This window comes from Poromitra crassiceps, assembly GCF_964638095.1.
Source record: "Poromitra crassiceps genome assembly, chromosome: 2".
Classification (NCBI taxonomy): domain Eukaryota; kingdom Metazoa; phylum Chordata; class Actinopteri; order Beryciformes; family Melamphaidae; genus Poromitra; species Poromitra crassiceps.
The window spans coordinates 75676478-75691439 of record NC_139624.1 but is presented as its reverse complement, the minus strand read 5'-3'; positions in this window follow the sequence as shown (position 1 = coordinate 75691439).

The following is a 14962-nucleotide window of genomic DNA, read 5'->3' as shown; positions in this document are numbered from 1 at the left end:
TAATCATTAGTTAAAGTCACTTTGTGAGTAGTTAATTGTTAGTTAATCATTACTTAATTATTACCTGTCCATCAGTTACTCTTTTTGTGTATACCCTATTGTAAAGTGATGCATCATACTAAGTAGTTCATGACTACTGAACCATTACTTAATTATTACCTGTACATTAGTTACTATTTTTGTGTAGCCTATTGTAAAGTGATGCATCATACTCAATAGTTTATGAGTACTGAATCATTACTTAACTATTACCTGTACATTAGTTACTCTTTTTGTGTACCCTAATATAAAGTGAAACATCATATACTTATACCTAACAAATAAATTCAAGACTTGATGGGTGAGGTTCAAACCCTCAGCCCCATGATTGTTAGATTGGTTTTATACCAACTGAGCTAACCAGCCTGCATGTTAAGTGACATTAGTCATTAGAGCGATACTATGGATCTGTAGAGCCGGAGACTATACGTATTATAGTTTTGAAGGTATATTCCACCCAAATATTACTTTCTGTCCAAGTACTTATAGTTTTGAAGGTATATTCTGTCCTTTAAAACACAAGTACTTAGACAGAAGTAGTATTTGGCTCAAACATACCAAAGTACTTGGACATGAAGTAGTATTTGGATGGAATATACCTTTAAAACTACAAGTATTTGGGGAGAAGGTAGTATTTGTGTGGAATATATCTTCAAAACTGTAAGTACTTGAACAGAAAGTACTAGTAGTATATAACATAATACTTGGTCTCCGGCTCTACAGATCCATAGTATAGCTCTACCAACTAACCAGACTTAACGTTAGCTCAGTTGGTAGAGAACCAGGCTTACAATCTAACATTACCCGGAACAAGTCTTGAATTTATTTGTTAGGTAGTATATGATGTTTCACTTTATATTAGGGGACACAAAATGAGTAACTTATGGAAAGGTAATAGTTAAGTAATGATTCAGTACTCATGAACTACTGAGTATGATGCATCACTTTACAATATGGGTCCACAAAAATAATAACTAACGGACAGGTAATAATTAAGTAATGATTAAGTATGAACTACTCAGTATGATGCATCACTTTAAAATAGGGTACACAAAAAGAGTAACTAATGGACATAGGCTACTCACAAACTGACCAAACCATTAACTAATGAGTAGGCAATTACTCTACTAAGGAACTGACAACTAATCATAATGATTAACTATATATTTCAATCATGAGAGACTCGTAGATATATAGGCCTACTCACAAAGTGACTTTAACTAATGATTAGCCTAACTAATGATTAAAGGACATTAGTTCATCATTAACTATTCATTAACTATGTTAGTTTCTCATTAGTTTACGAGTAGGCTACTATAGCCTATTATTTCCTACCTTATTGTAAAATGTTATCCTTAAGGCAATACCGCGTTATAAGCGACGTCCGTTTTAAGCCAAATAGAAATAGAAAATAGCCTATGTCTGTTTTTCATCGTTCCACTGGAGTTTAAATCACTAGCTTGTCAATAATGTTTTAGGCGAGCCTATCCTATCTGTTTTATTTCATTATTCCTCGTCGGCTTTTCTCGTTCATTATGTGAACTCCGGGCCACACAAGCGCGGCTATCATACTGACCTTTGACTCCGTCTCCTTTTGTCCAAAGACCAAAGTCCATTTACCTCCAGCAGGTCGGGTTGTGAAATTTAAGCCTTCGTCATTTCGTCTCAATGTTTCTTATCGTGATGACGTGCATCCAATCCAACTTCTAAGCAACTTCTCTGACCAGACTGTATCATATTTACGCACAGCCCCCCTCTCTATCATCACCTGTTCATGCGCTGTATAAATGTCAAAAGTGTGATATTAGAAGACAACTTCAATGCAATTAGGCTACACGTCCATTTCAGCCCATTCCTGCATAATACAAACATGCACATTTGAAAAAGTAAAAAAAAAAAAAGTAAGCCCAAGTCAGTTGAAATGTCTCAAGTTTGGAAGGAAATTAAAATGTATAATTGTCTCTTTCTATAGCCTAAGCCCTAAGGGGTTGTCAATGGCTTTTTTGTTTTTTGAAGACATTGCCTTTTTGCTTGCTGAATCATCTGCATATATTTGCCAAATATTCTATTCTATTCTATTCTATTCTATTCTATTCTATTCTATTCTATTGCAGGCGATCATTGCTCTGCCAAACGACAATCAATGGCAATTTTTAATGCAGCTGTTTTCCTTCCCATTAGCTAGGCTATCTGTTTTGGCATTTTGGACCATAGCCTCGGCCTAATTAACAACCAGAGCAGAATGATCTTGGATAAATAGCCTAGTTCACTCCATACATTATCAGAAAGAGTGACATCCCCTTTAAGAAGGCGCTGGGTGCTATAGGCCTATGACCTTGGGAAAATATGTGCATATATTGTCAACAAAAAATGTCTACTTATAAAAACACACGACAGTGGGATATCCTACTGGCAGGGCATGTTATTCTTAATAAGATCAGACATGCTCTGTTTAACAAGGGGTAAACGGGGACCGACGCTTTGCAATAAGCAACGCATGACTCTGGTATGGTAACCTGATGCTCAATAGCCTATACCTTCAAAGCATGTAAAGAAGGACAGGCATCTTCAAATCTAGACTTTAAACCAAGCAAGCCATCAGTGAAAAGGTGACAGGAAAGTGACAATGTCCTGTGCAACATGAAGGGACCGAGTGACTTGCAAATGCCGGCAGAGCACGTCATCTGTGACAAGTGACATATGCTATAGCCTATATTATTTATAATCCATCCATTAGTGTAGGCCTATGACACCACCAACGGCAGCCTGGCAAATATCTGCAGGTCTCTGAAGGAATTAGTCTACAGAGGAGGGGACTGTAAAGCCCCCTTTCCCGCCACCCCCAGGGTGAACGACCTGAACCTTAATCATATTCTTATGGCATGAAGGCTGCACAGCACCTATAGCACGCATGCGCAGTACGGGAAACACAGCTATGAACATCTCTGCTCGGGTTTCCTTTGATTTTGTTTTAGGTTATCCGGGACATGCAAAGACGCTGGTGTATAACTGAAAACGGTAAAAAAAAAAAAAAAAAAAAAAATCCAAATGCAGGTGTGTCGAGGCAGAGATGGGAAATACTTTATAGGCTATGCAGTTAGGCTGTATAAAAGATAAATAAAAGTAGAAGTAGCGTAAACTAACAGATTCAACTTGTTTACTGCAAGTAAAATAAAATAAAGTAGGCCTACAGGCTCTGAAAGGTAGCCTAATAAAGAATAAAAGCAACAAGTTTCTATTGGCTGTTTCTGTTCAAAGCTAACAAACTCACATCATAAAGACTGTTAAACCTATAAAGATCTCCTCTTAAAGATAGGCTACTTTGATTAATAATGGTTTTTCCACAAAAAGGTGCACATATTGCGTGAAATTTGGGAGAGCGTGAGAGAGACAGACAGACAGACAGACAGACAGACAGACAGACAGACAACGTTACATCGTTTTTGTCTGTCGTGCATTAAAACTATAGCCTCTATAGCTGTTTTGAAATGTTAAGGAGTAGAAACAGATAGGCAGTAGCCTAGGCCTATTTGTGTTAAAAGGGAGTAAAAGTAAAACGTTTACAGAGAAATAGGCTAAATAGCCGATATAGGCTAGCCTACAGATAGTGTGTTGGCTATACAGTAACGAAGTGCTAGGCTATAGGCTAGGCTACTTAATTACTTCTCATCTCTGCGATGTTTCTTAGCAAAATGTGTTTCAAGGTTGACATCTCCCACATGCCCATCTTTGTCTCTCTGATCTTCCTAAAGTGTGGTTATTCCACCTATAACTGGAGGGTCACCACCACAGTTTTTTTGTCTTTAAAAAAATGGCTTATAGGCCTAATAGTTTCTCCTATCTTATGTCTTCTATTTTAGCCATTGTTTATTTTATTGTCCATGGCATTCAAGTAAACCCTTAGCCTATATAAACGGGGTGAGATCAAGTTGAGACTTTATGGAAATTGGGCAACAATACACATTTGTTAATATTGTGTCATACTCTCTTAATACATCATAATGAGTTTTGAAGGAATAGGAGGCTGACATTGTGGATGTTTGTTGTCTGAGCTTTTACATTATGTTTAAACCAGAAAATGCTCATGTGATCCTTTCATAACAGCTTATACGTCAATGGGGCAGTCAGACTTGGTTTACGAGTCATAGAAATAACATTGAGCATCTGTTAGGTGGACTTCCAGCTTCATTTAGAATGCATTAGCCTAAATATTTGCTTTATGAGCTTGATTGGGGGGAAAGGCAATCTGGCAAAGGGTTGATTTTCCCTTTCCTTTAATTATGCCCTACATTGCATTATTAAGGGTTAGGGTTACTCCTATAGCCTAGGCTACTATACTGCAGGCTACATGCTAATATATGAATATATTTTTTGAACATCAATTAGGCCTATACCAATACCAAGCCTATATTTACGGCTGATTTCTGTCCCACGAATGAAAATGTGGTTGCACTCTGTGAAACCTCATGTTTAACAATACATTTTTGAGTCTCATAGGAAACTTACAGCTTAATTTGCTCAAAGAGAGGGCAACCTGTAGCCATTCTGTTCAGTTTTGTATTCTGTTTAGTTAAACAAGCAAACAACACACACAAGCAGATGCACACACACATATTGTATATGCCTACTATACACAGTGTAAGATTGGTGTATAAGGCTATTTAAAGGTAATTTTTAAGGCAGCTGGGGAATAGGTGAAAATTGCTTGCAGAGAAAAACAATAGATCCCAGAGAAAAGCGCGTGCGTGAGAGAGAGGGGAGATGGAGAGAGAGAGAGGGAGAGAGAGCGAGCAATGACGCCATATACAGAGTGATTCTGCCCCCTATCGGACAAAAGTCTCGTCTCGTTTCTTTCTGAACGGCTTCCTTACTCCCAGGTAAAGGATTTTTTTTTTATTAATATACTAGGCTACTTATGGCTTCCCAAATCACTTGATCACTGTGATTGGGGGGGGGGGGGGTCACAAATCACAAATTATGGAATCCAGATTAACTCCTGTTGGGGAAGGGGGTCAGGCAGAGTGTTGACAGTTTATAATATGAATAACGCGAGTGAACTGAATATAGATATGATTGATTAATCTCATTTATAGGCGCTGAGAAGAGAGAATGCCCTGCAGAGACAATCAGGGCTATATCAATCTGTAATTAACGCTTCCTTGTTAAGTAGGCTACCTCATTATAGCTTCTATAGGCTATAGCCTACCTAATTGAATTATTGGTAGGCTATATATATGAAATAGCATCTTCTAATTGATACATAAACCCTTTCTCGGTTTCTAGTGCTCAAGGACACTTTCAGCAGGGTGGACGGTTTCCGGTTTGCTCTCTCTCTCTCTCTCTCTCTCTCTCTCTCTCTCTCTCTCTCTCTCTCTCTCTCTCTCTCTCTCTCTCTCTCTCTCTCTCTCTCTCTCTCTCTCTCTCTCTCTCTCTCTCTCTCTCTCTCTCTAATTCACACTCTCCCAAACCCGCGCTCGCACAGACAGCTTTAATGATGTAAATTCATAGAGGTCGGTATAGTCGATCGCGGGGCTAACAAAGAACACACACACACACGCGCACGCACACGCACGCACACGCACGCGCGCGCGCGCGCACACACACACACACACACACACACACACACGCACGCACGCACACACACACACACACACACACACACACACACACACACACACACACACACACACACACACACACACAATCACTGGCCGCTGGGTGGCAGTGGTGTGGTTTCTCTCTCTCCTTTCTTTGTTCCCCTCCGATGGGCTCTCGACAGGACAGAGAGAGAGGGAGAGAGAAAGAGAGGGAGAGGGGGAGGAGGCTGCATGTGTGTGTGTGTGTGTGTGTGGGGGGGGGGGGGGGTCTCCCTTGTGACAGGACCTATATGGAAATGTGAATGGCTCGCGTTCACCTCGCCAGAGCGCGCATGCCTGTTCTAATTCCCCCCGTTTCTCCAGCCAACACCGTCACATGCACGAAACACCCCCCCCCCCCCCCCATGCATTATGACGCTAGGCAGCGGGCCCGGGATATGACAGATGTAACGGTGATTAGGCTGCGCGTTGATATCCTGCCAGAGATGTATAGGCCTATAGCGTGCTGTTGGCTGGATACAGGCGAAAATAAGCTTGTTTACACAGGGCGAACCCCTCCAAAGGTGTGTGTGTGCGTGTGTGTGTGTGTGTGTGTGTGTGTGTGTGTGTGTGTGTGTGTGTGTGTGCGCGTGCGTGCGTGCGTGCATGCGTATGTGCGGACGTACGTGCGTGCGTGCGTGCGTGCACCGCGCTCCTCTTATGCCCATATTATTCTGACAATCAAACCTTCAAAGTGAGTGCCACCAGCCTGTCTACATCGTATCACATAACTATAGCTGCATAGATTATGTATATTATGCTGTGTATAATATTATGCGGAAATTATGTCTGCAAGAAATCAATAACATGGCTTATAGACTTTAGTCTGCTGTTCACATTCCATTTAATTTGTGCAGATCTGAAATAGAATTATAGCCTACAAAAATCTTAAAATATATTAATTATAGCCAAATTATTGAATGTCACGAATAATAGCAACAAAAACTTCAATCTTTGTCCAATTTATAATAACACATTAGTGAGATTTTTTTTTAACAGATTAGCCTATAATTATATTGCGTATTATTGTTGTCATTAATGTTATCAGGACTTTTAGACATACAAATCCAAAAGTGAAATTGTAAAGAAAGACATTGTAGCCTAATTTATATTTAAATTTCATTTTATTTTATTTTATTTTCGTCTAGTTATTTTTAATTGCCGAGTTAAGCCGGTGTTTCTCTGGGCGTGTAGGAGGCGCTTTTCCTCGTCTCGCCTGCCGGTGAAAAGCAGCTGTGAGCCGGGCTGCTGCTGCCGCTGCGGCCGCTGCCAGCAGCCCGAGCCTCGGCACGTCCTGCGCGCTGCCCCGGGAACCACAGGCAAACCGAGAGAGGGATTGAATGATTATTACTCCGCTACAACGCGTTTTTACGGGTTAGAAACGTGACAAACGGCCACCTTTGACCCTTTTTCCCCAGACATATTCTCACGACGGTGGACGGTGGACCCGCCATATTTAGCCCGGTCGCTGATGCATGGACGGACGGCGGACAGGACAGGACAGGACAGGATGCTGGTTTGTCGCTTGTCGCCAGTGCAGCGATGGAGCAGCTCACATTCACCTATTTTGCTCCAAATGTAGAGTTGTGTAACGCACAACGCCAATTATCTACACACATTTATAATGTATGAATTTAAAAACAAGCCCAGGCCAGAGTTGTCTGTTCTGGCCACATTGCAGCGTCAGGTTAACATTTACATAAATAATAGGCTAAATATTAGCGCGGGTGTTATTGTTTTTTATGTCGTTGCTGCCGCGCATGTCCCATGTGGTGCGCACATCAGAACCAGGATTATGTCGTATGTGGCTGTGAAGCAAAATGTTGTCGTTTAATTGTTTATTCAAGGCTGAGCTTCTTGAAGGCTCAGCAGTCAGTCCACATGTAAAAGCCTCAATCACTGGCACAGGTCTGGATCAAAGTGAGCTAAGTGAGTAATTGAACTTTGTGGTTAGAGAGGTTATAGTCCCGGTTGACATGTTGCCAGAAAAATGTGCTGGCTTTCTTTACCCTCTCCCCTTCAGCTCACACAGGTTGACCGTTGTTTGTTTCTGTGTGCGTGTGTCCCAGGCAGTGCAGACGGCTTGCAGAGCCCGGGTTAGGGAGGAACTAGGTTGTAGTAGCCTACAAAATATCTTTGACCCAATTAAAATCCTGGATATTCCTCCTTTCGGCATGTCCCGTTCAAAACAAGCCAATAGACCTTCAATTGACAGCACTGTTCCCCTCACAGTGAGGCAGCTGCAGACTGAAAGAGAGAGAGAGCTAGAGAAGGCTTTGCACAGGCCAAAGTAGCCTAAAATAAAACCAAAATAGCCTAATAATAGTTTTTTTTATTAGACGATCTGCACCGTTAAGGTTTTCCTTAAACTGGGGAAGTGGGACATAAAGACGTTTAAACCTGAACCCGGTCTGAAACAAAATGGTCGTCCTGTAGCAATTTCTAAACGATGACAGCTGAGCATAAAAGGATTATGGTGATTATTAGTGTGACACTATTGTAAAAGGAAGCTGTAAAGGGATTGCTTGTGTTGCTTGCTGCAAAGCACGCTTATGTTTTCGGTTTTGAGAGGGAATTAGCTCATAGGCGACTAAATTTACAAATCCCAAATAGGCTGAAGAATGTATGAAGCCTTGTGCGCATGGTGTCCTGCAAAATCAAACCTCTGTATCTCCACATCTGTGATCTTCGACTTCATGTTGCCTAAATATTCCTCTTGCATAAAATGATGAAAGATAGAGAGATACCGGTAGGTAGGTAGTTTATTAGTTAATACAAAAATATTTTATTTATATATTTTTCTTGTGTTAGGCAGGGCTATAGTGTAGCTATCCCCTCGCCTCCACGTGCCCGCACATGCACACACCAAATAAATAAGGCAATAAAAATCAATTAAAACCATATCTCGTAAATTTCAAGAATTAACCATGTCTCTCTCTCTCTCTCACACACACACATGCAGGCACACGCGCGCACACACACGCACGCACACACACACACACACACACACACACACACACACACACAGTGCTGTGCTGGCTGGTATAGGGCAGTTTGCTATTCCCTCTCTCCTCTCCTCTCCTCTCCTCTTCCTCCCCAGACGGGCAGACAGACGGAGAGGCAGACAGACAGACAGACAGGTAGGCAGGCAGGCAGGCAGACATACAGAGAGGCAGACAAGCAAACAGGCAGACAGACAGACAGACAGAGAGACAGGACAGACAGACAGACAGACAGACAGGTAGGCAGGCAGGCAGACATACAGAGAGGCAGACAAGCAAACAGGCAGACAGACAGAGAGACAGGACAGACAGACAGACAGACAGACAGACAGACAGACAGACAGACAGACAGACAGGTAGGCAGGTCAGGCAGGCAGGCAAGTAAACAGGCAGGCAGGATAGACAGGCAGGCAGACAGGCAGGCAGGACAGACAGGCAGGCAGGACAGGCAGGCAGACAGACAGACAGGCAGGCAGACAGACAGGCAGGCAGACAGGTAGGCAGGCAGGCAGACAGACAGGCAGGCAGACAGGCAGGCAGACAGGTAGGTAGGCAGGCAGGACCAACAGGCATGCAGACAGGTAGGCAGGCAGGCAGACAGACAGGCTAGCAGGACAGAGAGGCAGGCAAGCAAGCAAACAGGCAGGCAGGACAGACAGAGAGGCAGGCAGGCAAGCAAACAGGCAGGGCAGACAGGCACAGTCAGGCAGACAGACAGCTAGGCAGACACAGTCAGGCAGACAGGTAGGTAGGCAGACAGTCAGACAGACAGACAGACAGGCAGGCAGGCGTCCACCGCGGCCCAAATTAAAAGGCTTTACAATCAGGCAGGGTGGAGGACGGCCCTGAGGCCTCTCAGGTTCCTTGTGCAGGGGGTCTTAACGGGGATCAACTTTCATGCATGCGCTCCCAAAGAAGGATGTTCCTTTGTTCTACCACGAGCAGTCTCTCTCTCTCTCTCTCTCTCTGACTCACACACACACACATCCTCTCTCTCTCTCTCCATCTCCCCCTCTCTCGATCAGTGAATGAAAGTGATTGTAATTGGTGTGATTTATACATGCAGTGTGAATGTAAAGGGTTGATCTGGAACAGGCTGAATAGAGTCAGTGGATCTCATCTGCTGCAGGAGTTCACTGACTTTGACTCGAACAGCAGCAAAGGAAACGCTGAGAAAACAGAACTGGTGTGAAGTCTACATCTGATAATAGATATCATATGACATGAGTACAGCCTAACCACCACAAGCAGAATCACGTTTTAAAGTCATGTGATTAGATGCTGCAGGACCTACTTTATTTGTTTATTAATTAATTTAATTTATTGATTGATTGATTAGAATTGACCTCTCCCCTGCCCTAAAATAAATGATTAGTAAAACAGCAGCCATACATTTTGCATAAGATGAAACTTCAGTGGGAAGTGTGGCAATTTTGCAGCAAATAGTGACAGGAGACAGCAAAGGAAAATTTGACTATAACAAAAATATAAGCAAGACTTTACTCGAGACAATGTAGAAACATCCTTTGAACTAGGGCTGGACAATATTTCAGTCTTGTTTTCTTTCAGTGGAATCATATTGTGATGATGCAAAGATCTGTGTATATAAACTATTGTATTTACAAACTTAGAGATATGTAATAGATCAAACTAATATGGATACAGATAATTTCCTTTTGGCTATTGCTCAAGAGATCTGGGGGAGGTAGGCTACTGGGGTGGGAGGGATCAGTCACCATGAGGGAGAGGGAGGGAGGGTTGTTGGTTTGAGTTGAGAATTGTTTTGTACACACACTGTATATCACTGTGTATTATTGAAACTAAAATATGTGCAAAACCTCTTTAAAAGATAATAAAAAATTGATAAAAAAGATATACTGTATAAGCAAGAGATAATTTCAATATGTTAGAAATGTAGTCTGTGAGGGGCGTATGTATTACAAGTAAGAGCAGTGGGTAACAGTACAAATTGAACCAAAGAAAAGTAAAAACAAACGTGTACCTGTATATGAGAATAACCCAAAAAATATGAAATATGTGTGGTATGAAATATATGATCAAATGTAACAAATGATAGGAAACTTAGGCTATAAATTTGAAAGAAAATGATGTTAAACTAGGCTACATATACATGCAGATGTGCAAAATGTGTTCATATTCAGTAGTGTTTGTGAGATGTTGCCTACAGTTAAGTCAAATTCAGAATTTGTCAAAAAGAAGTTTATTTATTATCATGTATTTATTTTTGTGATTTGAAAATCACAATCACCTTTATTCACCCATATCTTTGCATGTACAAAGACACACACTGCCTCAGACATTCATTAAGACAGTCAATTATGAACATCCTTAATTAGGGATGCAATATATCTGCAATCATATTGGTATGGGCTGATGTTATAGTCACTTTTTAATATATTGGTCAAAAATAATAGCAATGTAAATATCAGTTTATCAGTTATCGGCCAAAATGTTCATATTGAGAGGATGGTCTTTTCCAAATGTTTTGAAAAGAAAGACATACTCTGTGTACACACATTTTTCAATTTGATTATCATAGAAACCTTTTTTTAATACAGATCATAAGGACATTGGTAAATACTGGTTATCGGCCATAACAGCAATGTTAATATTGCTTATCGGTATTGGCCAACATTTTCATAGTGGCACATCTTTATCCTTACACACTATCCATTCGTTGTCTATGTAAATAAGAGAGTATAGTCACAGTGCATTACAGCTCTTGCAGGAGTCCAGTGTGGCTACAGCAGGAGAAAGAGGTCATTAAAGATGGTAATGCTAAGTGTATGACTCATTTGTAGCTGATGTGTGCAGAAGCTAACACTCCCACAGGCTGCCTGTCACCGTGGCTTGTGTGGAATGAATACAATGCCCCACACACAAAGGCAGCATGCAACAAGAAAAGTGTCAATCTCCACCTGACTCACAGAGCCCCTCGGGTGAGTAGAGATGAGACAGAGGTGTGTGTGTGTGTGTGTGTGTGTGTGTGTGTGTGTGTGTGTGTGTGTGTGTGTTGGTTGAATTCTTTGTGGGCAAGTGGACGAGCAGACAGTTGACCGATGAATGTTTCCTGCACGCAGACACAAACACTAACTCAGTCTCATTTCATTTCCTATCGTTACTGTCACTCCTGTCATTGATTGGCTCCTGCGCTTTCACTACAACAACCTTACCTCGCTTTTATCAATGGCACCGTCCGTTATGGCTGTCTGCATGCTGTTTGTACTTTGACACACACATGCACACAAGCGACACACACAAGCCCCTTTTGAGCAGTGATGAAATCGGGGGTCCCTTTGGCAACAGGCATTCTCTCTCTCTCTCTCTCTCTCTCTCTCTCTCTCTCTATGTGTGTATTTTGCAGGGCAGGGTAGTGCGAGCAGCCAGTCTGATCCATACTAATGTTCATTGATAGGAAAATCAATGGTGCATTGATCCCAGACTTGGCTCCGAGAAAGAGGGAGAGAGCAGGAGAGAGGGGAGGATGGGAGGAATGGGAGTGAGGGGGAGGTTGGGGTGTGTGTGTGTGTGTGTGGGGGGGGGGGGGGGGGAGGAATGGGAGTGAGGGGGAGGTTGGGGTGTGTGTGTGTGTGTGGGGGGGGAGGGGGGGTGCAAGTGTGAAGACTAGCGTTGGTGGTGGAAAGGCAACAGAAAAGAGGATGGCAGAGGAAGGAAAGGATTAGGCAGATGAGGAGAGGAGGACTTGGGAAAAGAGAGAGAGAGAGAGAGAGAGAGAGAGAGAGAGAGAGGAGAGGCCTCTGTGTGTGAAGAGCTGCAGATGACAGACCTGAAAAGAGAGAGAGAGATGAGATCCTACAAGCCGTGGGTGGGTAACTATGTGTGAACAACCTGTCGCGGCCTAACTATTCCCTTCTCCCTTTCTGCCTCTCTCCAAACCGCTCTGGAGACTGCAGATGAACAACCCCCAAATGGGAACCTGAGAAGCAAAAGAGAGCAGAAAGAGGAGAGGAGAGGAGGAGGGGGAGAAAATCAATTTTCCCAGACAGACAGGGGCAGGCTGGTCTAATGGAGGTCTAACAGAAGAGAGAGGAGGAGAGGACATATTTTCCTGTGATTACCTCCTGCCGCTGACAAAGCTTCAGAGCTAGCATGGATAGAGCGAGCCCACCTCTCTGCAGCAGCAGCCGGGCGGGGAGTCCAGCCCATCTCCCCCGACCAGAGGCTCTTTGGGGGGGCGAGGAGAAGAGCAGATCCCAACACAACATTACTGATTACAAGATCCTGACACAACATTACTGATTACAAGATCCTGACACAACATTACTGATTACAAGATCCTGACACAACATTACTGATTACAAGATCCTGACACAACATTACTGATTACAAGATCCTGACACATTACTGATTACAAGATCCTGACACAACATTACTGATTAGAAGATCCTGACACAACATTACTGATTACAAGATCCTGACACAACATTACTGATTACAAGATCCCGACACAACATTACTGATTACAAGATCCTGACACAACATTACTGATTACAAGTCATGACAACATTACTGATTACAAAATCCTGACACAACATTACTGATTACATCCTGACACAACATTACTGATTACAAGATCCTGACACAACATTACTGATTACAAGATCCTGACACAACATTACTGATTACAAGATCCCGACACAACATTACTGATTACAAGATCCTGACACAACATTACTGATTACAAGTCATGACAACATTACTGATTACAAGATCCTGACACAACATTACTGATTACATCCTGATACAACATTACTGATTACAAGATCCTGACAACATTACCGATTACAAGTCATGACAACATTACTGATTACAAGATCCTGACAACATTACTGATTACAAGATCATGACACAACATTACTGATTACAAGATCCTGACACATCACTGATTACAAGATCCTGACACAACATGACTGATTACAAGATCCTGACAACATTACTGATTACAAGATCATGACACAACATTACTGATTACAAGATCCTGACACAACATGACTGATTACAAGATCCTGCCAACATTACTGATTACAAGATCATGACACAACATTACTGATTACAAGATCCTGACACAACATGCCTGATTACAAGATCCTGACACAGCATGACTGATTACAAGATCCTGACAACATTACTGATTACAAGATCATGACACAACATTACTGATTACAAGATCCTGACACAACATGACTGATTACAAGATCCTGACAACATTACTGATTACAAGATCATGACACAACATTACTGATTACAAGATCCTGACACAACATGACTGATTACAAGATCCTGACACAACATGACTGATTACAAGATCCTGACACAAAATTACAACATGAATGATAACAAGATCCTGACAAGGACATGAAGGCCAGGGTCAGGCAGCTTGTGGACATGGCAAAATACATTAACTTAAAGGAGCAGTTCATGCAAAAATGAAAATGTCATAATCTAGTACAGTAAAGTACAGTACATCACAGTACAGTACAACTGAAGTCAATGGGGACTGGTTTTCTCTCGAGTTGTGCTGGCAGCCTCCCCGTGTTATATGGACAAACTTCACCAGTAACACTGTACAACTAGAGAAGTGCACTCGGTGGAGTGCAGATCTCCGCCAGGCCCGCGTTTTCCCCCGAGCTGACCCATAGACCATGTGTGTGACGAGATATGAATGAAATGTGTTAGTGACTGTTCTCATACTGAGATGCTATTGTAAATCATATATTGTTATTATTATTGTCTGCTTTTATTTTTGTGTTTTGTTTATGTATTCATGATGGGCTTATTTTATGTGTTGTCACCCACGTATTTATGTGTTTTTGTCAAGTTTTTTATTGTGCCTTTGTGTTAGAATAATTGTTTAGGTTTTTTTTAGGACATGCGGTTACGCGGTGAAGGGTGGGATTGGAGTTTCTCAAGGGCAGTCTGACTGAGGCTACATCTTCACTAAGCCGTTTTCAAAGACCCCGTAGTTGAAGCCTTCCCAGTCTATACTAGAGCAGGCTCCAAGCAGTCTCCGTCCATATTAGCTCATGCGAGACGCCCGCAATACGATGCTTTACATACACTGCGCATGCGCATGCCTCTATGTTTAGTGCTGGAGTCCACGAGAGGGCAGCAACTACGCCTACGTTCAAGTCGAAGAAAAGAAGAAGAAGCAGCAAGCTGTCAGAAAACAGCGTTACCTTTATGATCTTTTAATAATGTTAGTAGACACATAACTGTAGGCTATAGATCCCCGTTATGAGGCCA